Source organism: Gossypium hirsutum, chromosome A12 (genome assembly GCF_007990345.1).
Source record: "Gossypium hirsutum isolate 1008001.06 chromosome A12, Gossypium_hirsutum_v2.1, whole genome shotgun sequence".
Taxonomy (NCBI): domain Eukaryota; kingdom Viridiplantae; phylum Streptophyta; class Magnoliopsida; order Malvales; family Malvaceae; genus Gossypium; species Gossypium hirsutum.
The window spans coordinates 4,964,248-4,982,916 of NC_053435.1; positions in this window are offsets into that span (position 1 = coordinate 4,964,248).

Below are 18,669 nucleotides of genomic sequence, written 5' to 3' on the forward strand. Positions count from 1 at the left end.
CTTTTATTAAAGTCTCTTGCATTTTTCTATTTTCATGAACCTTTTGAAATTCTTAGTAAGTATGACCACCTTTTCACTATCCTCACCCTTATGATCTTCATCATCATCATCATTTTCTTTTCGGGTGATGTAATGGCCTAAATTCAAAGTTATCAGAATAGTGGTTTCGTAACCACAAATCCGATTTAAAGAGAAATTTATTTCAATATTTTTGCATGAAAATTGATATGATAGGAAAATCGTATGAAAATATTGATAGAAAAATTTTACCGATTTAGTGGTTAGTTAGAAAAAGAAATTATTGAAGAAATTGGGTAAAAATAAGGTATCGGGACCTCTATCTCGTAAAACCAAGTCGAAAATAATTTTATAAATATTTATGAAATGTTAGTAATGTGGTATTAAAATTTCGATAGGAAATTATCGAAATTTTAATGTTTGGGTAGTCAATTAAATGAAAAGGACTAAATTGTAATAGGTGTAAAAATTGATAGAATGATTAAATAGTTTAAGAGTCTAATGAGAAAGGATTTAAAAGGCAATTAGACCCAAAATTTATTATGGCTGGACGGCAAGGGCATGAAATCAGCAGGAAAATTGATAAATTAAGGGCAAAATTGGAATATTGCAAAATTAACTAAATAAAACTAAGACTAAATAGGAAATATCTAGATTCCTCTTCATTTCTCTTCAATTCCAGCAGCTAAAAACGCTGTAGAAGGGTTCTCTAAGCTGATATTTCATAATTTTTGCACCAAGTGAGTTAATCCTTGCCTTTTTCTTGTAATTTTTGTGTTTCTAAGACTTTTACAACTAGGTCCTACTATTAAATTCATTAGTTTTTGATGTCATGAATGAAATTGAAAGTCACCATGGTTGAGTGCTGTAAGTTTATGATGAAATAGAATGAAATTAAAGCTTTAATTTGTTTATGAGATGATTTTATTAGGTAATTTCAATAGAAATTGATTTTTAGCCCTAATTGTGAAAATGCTTGGAATTAAAGTCTATTGCTAAAATTATGATTCCTAAAGGTTGTAAACTAGTTTAAGGTGATAGAATAAAATGTTAATTGAGAAAAATCAGCTCAATTTAGAGGCTAATTGAGTAGGGACGAAATTATCATTTTATTAAAAGCTTAGGGGAAAAATGGTAATAAACAGCTTGCACAAAAACAGTTTGGACAGCAGCAGTAGACTAACTTTGAAAAATCACCATAAATTGTATAAATCTAAATAGAAGATGAAAAAAATATGGAATTAAAGCTTATTGAGTCTAGTTTCTCATAGAAGAAATAGTGTAAGCAATGGACTTGTAAATTTTGAGATATAATGACTTTTGTGAGACAAGGTCAGAATGAATTCGGGTTCCCCTGTTCTGACTTTGAAAAATCATAAAAAATTTAAGAAAAATAATTATGGGCTTAAATTTATATGTATAAAATTCTGAACGAGTATATTTTTAAGAGAAACAAACAAGAACATCATTTGAATCCTGTATGAAGAGATAATTAATTTTTAGTGAAGAAGGGTCAGAACTGTCAGACAGCAGAACAGGGGTTATTTTAAAGAATAAAATGTACTTATTTGCTAAACCAAAAATTCTGAAAATTTTATGGTAAGAATATATATGAGTATAGTTTCAGGAAAAATTAACGGATCTTAATTTTGAGTTCTGTAGCTCAAGTTATAAATAATTTAGTGACTATGACTCAAATAGACAGCTTTGAATAAACTATAAATAATAATAGTTGAATTATAGAGAATGTTGCATATGAACATGAAATGTATTAAATTGATAATTAAATTTATTTATTTAGATCCAGAAGATTCAAATACGAAGCTAGATCGAGGAAAGGAAAAAGTTCGGGATTAGTAGATTTTTTTTTACAAACAAGTATCAAGGTAAGTTCGTGTAACTTGAATTATATTCTTAAATGTTTGAAATGTATGTTATTTATGTGAATATGATTTGAATGTTCATTGTATGAAAATTGATGAAACATTGATATATTTGATAAAAACGGGAAGAAATCCTTGTTGGATGGAAGGAAAATTCGATGGATGTCTGAGAAGGAATTGACGTTAAAAGGATCTAGCCCGGACGGGTGATCCTATCCTGATATAGCCCTCCCGAAGAATATGTGGAAAATGGATTTAGCCCGAATGGGTAATCTGAATTAGGGTCTGAATTTAGCCTGGACTGGTAATTCAGATCCAAGCTCATTAGAGTAATTGTCATTACAGGGGATTTAGCCTGGACTGGTAATCCCGACAATACTCTATGAGTTTATATTACCGGGAATTTAGCCTGGACTCGTAATCCCGCTATAAGGATGAGGTTCGCGGGAGTGTGCTCTCTGAAATGGAAATGTGTGCACATGTATACGAATTGACGGACCCAAAAATTGTACACTAAAAGTGTACCTCTGAAAAATCCATCGAAATTCCGAGAAATTCAATGGGATAAATATGGAAAAATAACAAGGGAATGGAAATCATGGTATTAATGAGCTCATCAATCATGGTATATATTATTGGTACATGGAAATTATTGTACTAACTTGAATGTTGAGTTTGTGCATACTAGGGTAATAATGCATTGAATGGATATATGAATGTTTATTGTATTGTATTGAAAATATTAGGTAAGTATAATTCTTGTTACATGAGCTTACTAAGCACGAAGTGCTTACCCCGTTTTATTTTTCCCTGTTTTGTAGTGTTAAGAGCTCGGAGGTCAGATTTGGTCGGAGACACATCACACTATCAACCTCAGGATTTCGGTATATAAAGAAATTTTATTTTGAAAATCAATGGCATGTATAAGCTAATAAAGTAAATGATTCTGTGAAATGAATGTAGAATTAGTTATTGGTATAGCTAACAAATCTTGGTTTTGGGTATGTGATGACGTTATTTTATAAATATGCATGAATTTATCTTGAAAATATGTTGAATTGGATTGGTTGATGTGGATTGTTTTTGGTTTAAAATTTCAGGGAAGATTAGATATCTATAAAGGGGCTATATTGAGTTAAAAAAAATTTAATTCGTAAACTTCGGTAATACATCGTACCCTATTCCGGCAATGAATACGGGTAGGGGTATTACAGGTGAGGACTTAGAGAAACTCCTACTTGTCTTGGTTTTTCTTTTCTTGTTTCAATTTCATCTCATATGTGAGGAGTGAACCTATGAGCTCATCTAGACCCTTATATTCTTCGATAATGGTAGCTCATCTAGACCCTTATATTCTTCGATAATGGTAACTTTAGCTTCCCAATCCTTTGGTAGGCTATTGAGCAATTTTTTTTACCATTTCCTTGTTTGAATAAGCCTTCCCAAGTGCCTTCAAACCATTGATTATGTCAATGAATCTATCAAACATTTCTTTGATGCTCTCTTCCAACTTTATCTTGAAAAGCTCATAGTCAAAGGTGAGTAGACTAATCTTGGATTCCTTGAATTGGCTTGTTCCTTCATCAGTGGTGGTAAGCTTGTCCCAAATCTCCTTGATACTTTGACATTGGGATACTTTATTGTACTTGTTAGGCCATAATGTACAAAAGGTAGTGTACATGACTTTACATTGATTTGAGCCTTTTTCTTGTCACTTTCTTCCTATTAATCTTCATCATTGAGCACCTTCAACTCTCCATTTGAGATTATCCTCCATACATAGTATTCATTGGCTTAAACAAAAACCTCTTATAACAACTTATTTTTAGTGGTGTCAAAAATAGTAATTTCGAAACTACAAATAAGACGTGTGAGCCCGTAAATATTATTTATTTAATATTTATAAAGTATTTTAAATTTCGTATTAAGATTTGATTCGATAATTTTGAAGTTTGGATAGTTAATTAAGGAAAAATGACTAAATCGTAAAAGAAAAAAAATTTCATCTCTAGTGATTAATATTAGCTAAAATGTATAATTAAAGTTTGTTTAAGGATTTATAAGGCAATTGGACCGTTTTTATTAATGTGGGACTGTTAGTGGAAATTTTCTTACATTTTATACATTAATTTTAATGTTAAAATAATTATAATAAGTAAAAACATAAAAAAAAATATCATCATCTTCCTTAATTGAGTTTTCCACTGAAAAACAAAACAAAAACCTCCATTAAAGGAGCTTGAAGGTTCGTTGACTTTGTGTGTGTGCATGTAAGTGATTTCTTTACCTATTTTTAGTAATTTTTATGTTTCTAGATCATTGTAGCTTAGTCTAGCTAACCCAGTGGCTATTTCGTAAAAATGTTAAAGATTGTGAAACTTACCACTAATGAATCTTAGTTGTTATTGATTAATGGTCCATAATCTAGCTAACTCAGGGACTAATATGAAAACATGTATGGTCTAGCATGAAAATTCTGTAAAGTTTTAGTACTTGAAGGCTGATTATGGATGAAGTTATAATCCGTTTTGTGTATATAGGTTTAAATATGAAAGTTATACTATTTTCGGCTTTAAGGACTAAATTGTGATAAATGGAAAACTTGAGGAATTGTTGTATAAAGGAAATTGAACTATGGTATGACTTCTATATGCTTTTAAATGTCAATTGAAATATTTAATTTAGTCAAATTATGCTTTAAATAAAGAATTTCAACAATCGGAGGACGTACGCAGAACAGGGAAAATTGCCGACTAGTCCCTCTTAGCTAAAATGTTACAGTTTTTTCAGGTAAGTTCATACACTATAATTATATTGTTAATGCTAATATGTTATATTTGATTTGGTAATAGTGATTGTTGGTGACTGTGAATTGTGTTATAATGCGAGATAAATCTCGATGAAATTAGTAAATTTTTCCTATATGAGGTTACGAGTTATTTCCCTTAGGTTCCGAGCTCGAACATGTGTTGTGGACTCGAGAATACAAGTATATTAAGCCCTAGCTAGGCTATTTTTTGTGTAGGTTCGAACCTAACGGGTGACTAGGCACTATTATTCGATTCATGTAGGTTTAACCCTAACAGGTAACCAGGCACTATGATTTATTATTCGTGTAGGTTTAACCAAATCGATTACTAGACACTATTACTTTCACCTATGTATGAATTTTTTTTACAAAGTTTCATCGGGTAATACTGTGAATGGAAATGAGCTGATATGCCATTGAATGTTGGCAAAATAATGTATAAGATTTGGATACAAGATATAAGTTGATTTGAAAAGAAAATGTGAGTAATTGAGGTTATATTTGTGATTGAGCTCGAAACCATATATATTAATGATGTTGTTTGAATCTTGATAGGTATAATTGTATTACATAATGATTTTGTATGTGATAAGAAATTAAGGTAAGTAATTGTTATAATTTATGAGCTTACTAAGCATTTTGAATACTTACTCGTGTTATTACTTTTTCTAGATTTTGGATGTCGTAATGTGTCGATCGGATTAGCGAGAAGCTTACACCTACGGTCTCTTGATTCGATAGACTTTTGATGGTTCATTTTCGGTACTTGTGGCATGTACATAGGTTGGATTAACTTATATAAGATAGTGTGAACTTTGATGTAAAAGCCTTGTATATAAGCTTATGGTTGTGATTTGATATTTGATGCTTATGGTTGTGATTTGATATTTGATGTTTGGTAAATGTCAAGTTTGGTATATTTTGGATGGCATTATGCATATGTTTAGACGGTGGCATGAAATGGCTATAAATTTTGGTTTGTGATAAGTAAATGTTATATTTAGCATTGTTGAAGTTGTAAATTGAAATGGTTAAAGCATAATCGATTGTTGATTTGAGTTTATAGAATTGTTGGTGCCAATAAGGGCATATTGGTTGTATGTTTAAATGATTATGTGAATTAGTGATTTGACTTTGAAATATGTATGTTTTGTTGTAGGGACTGAATGACATAAATTGGCACTGTAGGTCACTTTACTTGAATGGTATAAAACTTGCACAAATAGGTTATTTATGCTGCACATGGGCTACCACACAGCCGTGTGTCACACATGGGTGGTTGACATGGCCGTGTGTGCTACACGTTCAAGTTGGTTTTTGGTTCACACGGTCACAATTAGTTATACAGTTTAGCGACATGGCCGTGTGACCTTAGATTACACGACATTAGTTTGTTACACGGTTTGGGGATACGACTGTGTTATAGCACCACTCGGCTTGGCCACACAATCGTGTGACCACTGTTTTAAATTTTTACCTATGTTTTTGTAAATGTTTCAAAATGGTCCTAATTTGGTTCCGAGCCGGCTTAAGAGTTTTCGTAAGCTCAATTGAGACTCAATTTTGTTTGTAATGCATGTTAAACATAGACTTAGCTTGTATTTATTGATTTAATGAAAATTATTAAATAAATTGCATATGAATGTTCCTGCTTATTGTTGGATCGGGTATAGGGTGTTACACCTCTATCCTTATCTTCTAATATGAATAACACTCTACATTAAAGTAAGAAGGTCTCACAACAGATTGACTTTCACCCAAGCTAATTGAGCTAAAATCTTGTGCCATCATCAAACTTAGTATTTTTGCATTGGATCACCTCTTTCAATTGTGAAACCTTTGATGGAGAACTAGCTCTTATACCAATTTTTAGGCCCAAAAATACAAAAGAGGTGAATTGGTATTTTAAAAATCTCTACAAGATTTTCTAAATAAAAAGAAAATGAAAGAAAATTTGGACAATTCAATTTATAGTGGTTTGGCCTTAATTTCCTACCTCCACTACGTTGGTATAGTTCAATCAATGATTTTCCAATTCACTATACTGAATGGTTACCTTTCAAGGAAAAGGTATAACCTTCATAGTACCATCTTTTTTACAAGGCTAACATAACAACTTCCCCTTAGCTTTTATGTCTAAGCTAGAACCCTCTAGTTTTTACAAGGCACAACTAGCAACTCTTCTTATCCCTATAAGATTTTATATCTCACAAACCTTAAGTATACTCTTTACAAAAAAAAAAAGATGATGAAAAAATCAACAATGAACTTCTAGTAGATGTTTGTTTGCAAATTGAAGCTATGAGAGTAAAAGAAGATTTTATAATAAGCTCTTAATAAATATGTACAAAAGAAATGAAGAAAAAGAATCATTTCTCTTGAACTTTTTGCTTGGATGTTGCTCTCTTTTTTCTTGATGTGTCCTCGAAGAGTATTTATATCAAAGAACAAGTTTGTGAATGTTTATGGTTCGTTGGGGATGAATTATAGTAATTAAAAGCATAAATTCGAGCTTAAAAATTGCCCCTACAATGTATGTCTAGAGGCTCAAGTAAAAATAATCATTATATAGTCATTGGTAGGCTATGCCTTGAGACATAAATACCATGTCTCAAGACATACATGCCAATGTCTCTAGACATGCAACCCTTGAAGTAAAGTTTTGCATTCAAAAGTTCATGTCTTAAGACTTGACTACCAAAGTGCCACAAAAATATTTTAAATACCTTAGAACACTTTGGTTTGACTCAAAAATACTTGGTAAGGGTGAAACACATTTAAAACATGCTATTGTGTATTTTTGCAAGTATTTGAAAATGTTTGATAAAAATTTAACCATATTTTCACCACATGACTTAGGAAATATAATATATAAATATTATCTTAAATGTTTTTATATAAAAAAACTTGAGGCATTAAAGCTGACATAAATAAATAAAAAAAGAGAAAAGATAAAAATTATCTCATATTCCTTCCCCAAAATCGGCACCATCAAAGGAGAAGATGGAAAATTTTCCTCTTTGCTATTTTTTCTTCTTTTTTCAATCTCATTCAAATTTCACACACCTATCTTGACCCCCTCATAAAATCAAATAGGAAACATTCCTTTGATCTTGATTTCCATAATAATATTTTCCATCAACCTAAGTTTTCAATGAATTAACTAGAGAAACTTGGGTTAGTGAAAGAAAGCTTTAAGATAGGTAAAAATGATATTTTCATCATCCTTGTTTCTATTTGAAGTTTTTATGTGTGAGAATATGTGAGCATTATTTAATGAGAAATATGTTAATATTTATGTGAAGAAAAAAAATGGCAAAAGAGGGTCCAAGCAAAAAAAAGGAAAGTTATGGATATTGATAAGTTATGTCAATACAAGAAAGTATGGAACAGTAAAAAATAGAAAGTTGTTGACAATAGTTTTGCACACAATAGTATTATTGAGATACTGACATAAAAGGAGGATCTTGAATAAATTTGTCAAGAAATATAGACATGGAATAGATAGGCCAAAATGGAAAAACATAATTCAAGTAGAATAAAATTCGTGAAGTTTCTAGACCAGTAGTCCAAGCACCTAAAGGTATAAAGCCAGTGGAGTACAAATGAGTAATTTTGTGAAAATGAAATAAGAAAATAAAGTTTTTCTCTAAAGTCCTGATAATGATTATGAAAAGATATTCTTTTTGGGTGAATGCAATAACCTTTAGATATCTTATTAGTCTAGCAATTCATGAAGAATTTGACATGTGTCTAATGTTGTCATTAAAATTTTTATATAAATAACTATATAGTGGAAGTTTATACTAAAATCTTTGAAGGATTTAGAATGTTAGAAGCATATAGAAATTTCTAGGAAATTGTTTAATATGTTTGCGTAAACATTTATATGTATTGAGGTGATTTAAACATATGTGGTAAATTTGACTTAATAAATAGTAATAGAAGGAAGATTATATAATGATCCAACATTTGCACATATAGAAGGATTATGATAAAAGTTTGTTATGATTATTGTTGAAACTCTTAAAGAAATCAAAATACCTTTCCCCAAAATTCTTTTTCACTCGTGACTTTTAGAAGAATGATGATATAAACATTTATCAAACTCATTCAAGTGATCATTTAAAAAGTTAATACTCAAGATTAAATATGTAGAATGCGAGATATAATATGATGTTGTCATGGGGGGAGTAAATACGTGTTGTACTCTTTTTCTCTTAACCGAGGTTTTATTCCACTAGGTTTTCTTGGTAAGGTTTTTAATGAGGCAACATGTTATGTGTATTTTATATGTCTAATCTTTTTCCTTCACTAAGAATTTCCTACAAAACTTTTATCTTTGTAAGGTTTTAACAATGTATATTATCTACTAATGGATATTGAAGGGGGAGTGGTGTAAATATTTTATTATTAAGTTTATATCCATCAAAATCAAGATAAATTTAATATACTCCAGAGCTCCAATGTTCATTAGAAGTAGAGTTTTATTTCGTTTATACTTTCTATATCTATAAATATATACTTTGGAAAAACATTGTAAATATCCCTATTGATCAATAAAATTCAAAGTTCTCTTGCTTCTTTTATTTCTTTCGTTCTTTGTTCTCTTTATTATTTATTTCATACAAATTTAGTTTTATTTGATTTTTTTTTGGGGTGTTTTCTTAATATTCCAAACTCAAAAATGAGAAGAAAATTTGAATAGTAAAATATAGAAAAATAATATATAACCTAAAATAAAATAATAATATATAAATAAAATTTTAAAAAGAGAGTAAATAAACAAAAACTGAGCCAAATTTTGGACTTGAACCTAATAAAGAAAGGGGTCTTGTGACTAACCTAATATTAAAACCCAATTGCCATCCAAATATCGTTTCAATTTAAGACATTGATTTGAGACACGAAAATGACCCAAACAAAATCGGAATAAACATGTTTTTTTTGGGGATACAATTTATTATAATATTATGCTAAAAAAATGTTATTAGTAAATATAACAATTATTTTATTATTTATTAATAGTTTATATAATTTTTATAATTATAGTTTTGAAGTTGACTATTATATTATTAATCATTTAATCTTAGCTTACACAAGTGTAAATAAGAAGCAGGCAGTGGTCTTGCCTAAAAAATGTTTAGATATACATTTTACTCCCTTTAAAATTTATGAAATTATAAATAGTATAATATTAAAATTTTACTTTGTCTCCTCTTAATTTATAATTCATCTTTGGTCCTCTTAAAATAATTTTCTAGCTTTGTCGTTGTTGGCTTGTATAATATTTTTATACAAGGCCTATAACTATCGATAACCCCTCTCTAACTATTAAATATGAGTAAAAACACACTTCTACTCACTCGAATTGACGTCCTTTTATATTAATAATAAGATTAAATATCAACTAAGTTAAAACTCAATTCGCTTTTAATATGAATTTTTAAATATGCTATATAAACTTAGTTGTGAATTAGCCTACTAAATATTATAATTTAAAACTTAACTATTAAATAATATTTTCATACTAAATATGATTATATTCTTAAACGCGTAATTTTTCTTAATTATATAAAATTTTAAACAATATATTATTATTATTTTATTATGTATTCAAAATTTTCTTGTAGCGTTTTAAAATTTTAAAATTTAATGGCTTGATGATAAGTTAATTTACTATATTTTCAATTAAGGTAGTGGTAGAAAAATTATCTAGTAATTGAATTTGAGTGTGATTGTTAGTAATTAGCATGTTTAGGTAATCATTACAATTAGTGGATCCTATTGAATTGGGTGTAATTGGAGCACTCAATTATACTTTTCAATTCTTAAGGAGAGAGTGAGAACTTGAGTAAATACATGAGTAATTACACCCAAGTTAATTACCTTATAACTTTCTATACACTCATAAATGATTTAATTTTAAAAAAATTATTTTTATACAAGTTTAAGTAATAAAAATTATAGTATAAGCATGAACACGTATGAATGTTTTGGATGATTATAGCAATTTTTTAAATCATATTATAAATCCTAAAAGAATATATTATAAAAATAATTTATGTGTATTTTATAAAATTATAACAAAAAAATTATATTATTTAAATTATAAAAAATTCTAAATTTATGATAAAAATTAAATTATAAAAAATAAATTATGTGTTATAAAAGTGTTATAATATACTTATTTATACAAAGTTATAACAAAAAGTATGAACATAATTTATTTGTATCCATGCTATATATTATAAATAAAAAAGACATACTTATTTATAAAAAAAATGTTATAATTTTTGGTCATAACTTATTGATAAAAAATAACTTTCTAAAGTTACGAATAAAACTTATATTATTTAAAATAAATATAATAGAAGATATTGGATACTTTATAAATTTTTTATAAAGTTTATATATTTTATAAATTTAATAATAATTTAAACTTCATCAGTGTATTATAAGAAGGTTATAATCTAGAATAACTTTTTTTTTTCAAATTAAATTTATGTAAATTTTTATAATCAAATCTACTAATTGTTCGCACCATGAATCCAAGATTATGTGATTGATTCTAGTTAAGCAAATAAAAAAGATTTTTTTTTACTATATCGTGGAGTATACTACCACTTAAGAGAATGGAGTCAAACACAAACACTAAAGACGACTCTTGCAAACTCTTTAATTTGAAATATTCAAAACTTCAAAATGTAGTTGAGAGGTCATTTATATTAAAAAAAATTCTCTTATTAATAATACCACCTTAGTATAATATAGTATCAATTAGTTGGGCCAAACTATTCTCTTAGGTATATAGAGATGAGAGGATTGAAGGCTTTAAATCCTCTTATGGGGATCAACGGATAGGGCCGGGGTTGGAATTTTATTAACATTGATGGTGCTGTCTAATTGGAATTAGGGAGTGCAGCAGTTGAGGGAGTTATGCATGATGAGAACGGTGATTGGGGCTTTGGATACAATCGATTCCTAAGAAAATGCTCAATTTTTGACACAAAACTCTGGGGCACTTTAGATGACCTAAAGATTATCTAACAAAGAGGCCATGACAAGGTGATTATCCAATCAGACAGTTTGAGGTTGTTAAAGCTATACATGAAAGCTTTTTGAAGACTTAAAGTTTTGCCCTCATCAGAAGAATCCATTGTATTTTGTTTCAAGAAAATCAGTGAATATTAAGATACATTGCTATGGAGCACAATCAAAGCGCAGATTGCTTAGCCAAATTGGCCTTTGTAGAAAAGGAGAACTTACAAGTGTTTGAGACCCCTCCATGGGAAGCGTTAGAATTTCTTGAAACTGACAGGGAAAGAAGTATTTGTATCCCTTAGTATTCTTCTATGTAAATTAGTATAGCAATGTTTTTATTCACAAAAAAAAACCCAATGTTACATAGTTTATAATTTTATTCTTGGGTAGAATTGAGGTGATCTATATTTTGATGAGTACATATGGAAGAAAGAGATCTTGACAGTTATAATAGTACATATTTAGATTCAAATTATGAAGAACATGGTCAGAGACTAACGGATGTTGATAATGAGTATATGTTAACTGTTAAAGAGGGAATAATACAACAAACATGAAATGATAGAGAAATCAGATAAAATTGCATATGATGTTTATTTTTCTTATGACTACTTTTTTGGACTAACATATTACATATGATTATTTGATTTTAATTTCTGTCTGTTTTAAAAAAAATATCATACTGATAATTTCTTTTTATAGTAGCTAATATTTTTCAAAAATATAAATTATGTAACTATGTAATTACAATTTATCCTGCCAAATACGACATAGAAAATTGTGATGTAATAACACTCTCTTAACCAAACATGTCTAGAGAAATACAATTTTTTATAATTTCAATTCCAAGAGAACGTAATTATTACCCTAATAATTATACTTTCATCATGTTACTCTATATTATCCAAACAGATTCTAAGATAATACAATTTATTTTATATATTAAATTCATTTAAATTTAAAAATAATAAAAATATGCATCTTACATATATATTATATATACTTGTGTATTTGCATTATATTTAATAATAGTTGAACTCAAATACTTTAATTAATTTAAATATACTCACAAACATAGCAAATGAAAAACTGAATACTTCTTAAATTTAATCATTCATGCACCCAATAAAAGCACATTTAATTCAAGTGGTAGGTACTTGATTTGATTTGACTTTTTATTTTTGAGGAATGATTTTAGGCATTTAAAATTTAGGATATAAATATATATTGTTTATTGATTTTGATTTTAAAATTTATAAGTATGATTAAATAATAGTATTAATCTCATTAGATCGTTTGATGATTAAGATATTCGTCATTTTAAATATGACTTAAATTCGAATTGTATTAATAATGCTTATTGCAACTTTAACTTACTTTTGATATTAAAAGAATTATAGCATTAATTTTTACAGTAACAAGTATTATCTGTTAAAGTTGTTAGTGCTGGTTTTTTCTTTTGTCAGAATTGGTGAGGACTCTTGTTCTACATTTTTGAAATCTTGAAGTAAAAATATTCCTCTCATCTTTTTATCCTCCTTTAATATTGTAATAATATAAAAAGGGATTTATAAATTTTAGGTTAAATTTTATATTTTAATTCGATTAGTTTTAATATTTTTATTTTTTGAATTTGTCAATTTTAATTTTTATATTTTTTTTAAAAATTTAAAATTTTAGTCTTAATCCAGTAATTAAATTCATTTGGTTAAATCTAATTATTAATTTTGTACTATACGCACCATTGTAGATTTAGTCTATATTATCCAATTGAATTATTTTAAGCCCTTATACTTTTTGAATTTTAAAGTTTCAATATTCATACAAATGACAGTCGTTAATTCATTAACTGAATTTTTAATGAATAATATATGAAAATAACAAGTTAATATGACATTATGCATATGATGATAGATTTTAGAAATAATAGAATTTAACTTAATAAATTGAATCATCATGTGTTGAGGACTTCAATTTTAAAGACTAAAAATATAAAATTAAAATATAAAGATGAAATCAAACCTAAATTGCCAAAAAAATAACTTACACAAAATATAAATGTGACAAACTTATATAAGTTTCAAAATCGATTCATATGTGATTGAAGGTTGGATATATGTGTTTGTAAACTTTTTTTTTTTTTTCTATCTTCATTATAATGTAATTATTGAGATGTATAAAAAATAAAACCTTAAAATGAAAACAAACACTCTGGGATGAAAAATACTAAAATGAAAGCAAATAAAAGAGGAATAGTGGGAGGGTGAGGAAAATGGGGTGTCATGCTCATAATAAAAAGTTGAAAGCCTACTTTAAAGAAGACAGTTGGGCGGGGCAATACTTTTTCTATCTTCATATATTATTAATACTGGTATTATGGGAGAAATTTATGGGACGACACGTTGAAAGAGAGAAGTAGCTTATTTTTGCCCCAATGCATCCAGCGTCCTCTCTGCAACGCCATGTGCTGTCCTTTGTAACTCCATTTTTTTCTACTATCCAACAACTGTATTTTATTTATTTTACTTATTTATTGTTTCTTTCTACTTCCTCTCCTCCAACTGTTCTGAAAACACTAAAAAATTTGGTATATTTAATATATGTATCTGTTCTGCTCTTACTAAAAATATTGATGTATATTTTATAAATTTGATGTTAACATGATTGATAGGGAAAAAATAGACATGCTAATAATGGATAAAAATTCCTTAATATATATATTATGGAAGCATGAGTCATCTACCAATCTCATTTATAGAATTTTAAATTTTTCTTTGAATGGATATAACACTAAAATTAATATTTGACTTTTATACAATACGTTGCGTCAGTAGTTATCCAACAACACATAATTTAATAGGTTTATATTTTTTTGGTATAATGAGTGAATTATGTGATGTCATTTATTCAAAATATAGTTAAATATTGAATGTTTTAACTGTTTATATTTATTTTTAATAAACTGTTAATTTAATGTTGGTTTATATAAATTTATAGACTGATAATAATAATAATAATAATATATTTTTAAATTTTATAAATCAAATTCACTAGAGCTTAAACATAGGATCATTATCTTTTGGAAGGATACCATCTACAATAATTGTTTTATAATATAATCTATTGAAATTTATAATTGGTAGATCTTTTTAGGTGATAAATTTCAATAAGTTTTTAAAATTATTTAAAGGTTAAATTTTGCTATTAGTTGTGAAAGTTGTGGATTTAGTTCCTGTACTTTAATTTATTCAATTTTAGCCCTTATACTTTTCAAATTGGTTTTAGCCCCTCTACTTTTTGGATTTTGAAATTCTACTCCTAAACCAAGCAGTAACAGTTAAATTTGTTTTGTTAAATTCAATTACTAGTCCTGTACTATGCTTATAATTGTAGATTTAATACATATTTTCCCATTGGATCATTTTAAGTCCCTATACTTTTTTGAATTTTAAAATTTCAGTCTTCACATAAATGGCATTTGTCATCCATTAACTGGATTTTAATGAGTAATATGTGGAAATAATAAGTTGACGTTGCACTACTCATATGATAATATGTTTGCCGCATCCTATTTTGGAAATAGCATAACTTAATAAATTTAACAATTATTGTTTGGTGAGGAATGAAATTTTAAAATTTGAAAAGTATATGGATTAAAAACCAAATTAAAGTATAAGGACTAAATCTACAACTTTTATAAAGTACATGGACTAATGGCAGAATTAACCTTATTTGAATAATAAAAAACAAAGCTATTTCAATTAAATAATAATTTTAATTATTTCAAATATTTTTTACTATCTAAAGATAAATTATTTGTCTCTAGACTAATATCTTAAGAACTATTGTGAGTGTTTGACCATTCTAAAGAACTTTAGTACAAAATAAAAAGAGGAAACGAACAATAATGGATGAAGGAAGCTTACTCCAGACATTAGATAGGGAGCTGAGTCAAATAAATATGTTGTTAGTAGCATTGGTAAAGTACTAAAAATTGATGTATTTTAAAATTTAAATATTTGATATAAGAATTTATTCAAAATTTTTAAAATAAAATTTTAAATAAAATGATTGTATTACAATATGTGATTTTTAAATCAAATATTTAATATTTTAAATGCGATTAGCGAATGTATACTTTAGTATAAGATATAACTATTTTTACTATTTTTAATTTTTAAAAATAATTTTTCCAATCTTTTACAATTTCTAATCAGATTTATAATTTTTTACAATATTTTTTAATTTCTAATAATTTTTTATAGTTTAGATATTTTTAAATTTTTTTTACAATTTTCATAAAATTCTAACATTTTTAATTTTTTTAAAAAAGTATATGTTTTATTTTATAATTTTTTATATTTTAAAAAGATCTTTTACAATTTTTTTTTTGGATGGTGATACCATTGTGATGTTTGCGTATGACACACGTCAATTCATGATTAGTTGAATATCCCAACCGATTTTTTAACGTTCAAAGAATTGAACCATAGATATCTGATAACGTTAGGGACTAAAATGAAAATATTTGATAACGTTAGGGACTGAAGTGGACAAAATAATTTTAAAGGTCAATATGTGAAAAACAATTTACTTCAAGAACTAAAGTGTATATTTAAAAAATCATGGAAATTATTATAAAAAGCATTTAAAGCCATACCTTTTTCAATCGGAAATCACAAATATTCCAGTTTTCAAAACATATTACTTTGATTTATTTTTAGTAAAAGTATCACAAGAGTCTTTGTACTATATTTTAGTTTACCTTTTGGTTCTTTTTAATGAAATAACGGGAAAAATGAGTTCATCCAAATCCTATTGAGATGACTCATGGCACATCATAGTACCACTCTATTTAAGCTTAAGGCACCATGTCTACCTTAATTTAGCTTTATAAAAACATCTAATAGTTATGCATATTCATGAAAAAAAAATTAAGCACACGCATTAAGGTCTGCCTTTTGGCACGTCTCTGTCTGCCGTCTTTTAGCACGTTTTGGTGATTTTTTTTGTTTTACTTTCAATCTTCTTGTTTATTGATTTTTGGGGTGAAGTTTCATTATTATTCTAGTTTTGAGGGTCTGTTTGTTTACTGTGAGAGAAACGTATAGAAAGAGATCTTGAGGAACTGAGTTTAGAGGATGGCGAAGAGGACGCTTTCTCTATTCCAATTGAAGATGATGCACAGTGTCCGGCGTTTGGCTTCTGTTCGGTTGGATGCTTCCTAACTGCAAGTGTAGTTCATTTCCCAGCCATGAGAAATACCATGGCAAATCTATGGCACCCTTTGGAAGTGGTTCAAATATCAGATTTGGGTGAAAAACGTTATCTGTTCAAATTTTTTAATGAAGTTGATATTCATAGAGTTATTACCGGCTCTCCTTGGACTTTCAACAACCATCTATTGATCCTCCATAGAATCCATGAAAATGAAGATCCACTGTCTATTCTTTTGGTATTTTCGGATTGGTGGGTGCAAATCCATGACTTACCTCTAGGGTTTATCAAAGAATCTATGGTTGTGCAATTTGGAAATTTTATTGGTAAATTCTTGGAATATAATATGAAGACTTCATCAAATAGTTAAAGGTCAATATGTGAAAAACAATTTACTTCACGAACTAAAGTGTGTATTTAAAAAATCATAGAAATTATTATAAAAGGCATTTAAAGCTGTACCTTTTTCAATCAGAAATCATGAATGTTTCAGTTTTCAAAATATATTACTTTGATTTATTTTTAGTAAAAGTATCATAAGAGTCTTCGTACTATATTTTAGTTTACATTTTGGTCCATTTAATGAAATAATGGGAAAAATGAGTTCATCCAAATCCTATTGAGATGACTCATGGCACATCATAGTACCACTCTATTTAAGCTTACGGCACCATGTCTACCTTAATTTAGCTTTATAAAAACATCTAATAGTAATGCATATTCATGAAAAAAAAATTAAGCACACGCATTAAGGTCTGCCTTTTGGCACGTCTCTGTCTGCCGTCTTTTAGCACGTTTTGGTGATTTTTTTTGTTTTACTTTCAGTCTTCTTGTTTATTGATTTTTGGGGTGAAGTTTCATTATTATTCTAGTTTTGAGGGTCTGTTTGTCTACTGTGAGAGAAACGTATAGAAAGAGATCTTGAGGAACTGAGTTTAGAGGATGGCGAAGAGGACGCTTTCTCTATTCCAATTGAGGATGATGCACAGTGTCCGGCGTTTGGCTTCTGTTCGGTTGGATGCTTCCTAACTGCAAGTGTAGTTCATTTCCCAGCCATGAGAAATACCATGGCAAATCTATGGCACCCTTTGGAAGTGGTTCAAATATCAGATTTGGGTGAAAAACGTTATCTGTTCAAATTTTTTAATGAAGTTGATATTCATAGAGTTATTACCGGCTCTCCTTGGACTTTCAACAACCATCTATTGATCCTCCATAGAATCCATGAAAATGAAGATCCACTGTCTATTCTTTTGGTATTTTCGGATTGGTGGGTGCAAATCCATGACTTACCTCTAGGGTTTATCAAAGAATCTATGGTTGTGCAATTTGGAAATTTTATTGGTAAATTCTTGGAATATAATATGAAGACTTCATCAAATAGTTAAAGGTCAATATGAGAAAAACAATTTACTTCACGAACTAAAGTGTGTATTTAAAAAATCATAGAAATTATTATAAAAAGCATTTAAAGCTGTACCTTTTTCAATCAGAAATCATGAATGTTTCAGTTTTCAAAATATATTACTTTGATTTATTTTTAGTAAAAGTATCATAAGAGTCTTCGTACTATATTTTAGTTTACATTTTGGTCCATTTAATGAAATAATGGGAAAAATGAGTTCATCCAAATCCTATTGAGATGACTCATGACACATCATAGTACTACTCTATTTAAGCTTAAGGCACCATGTCTAC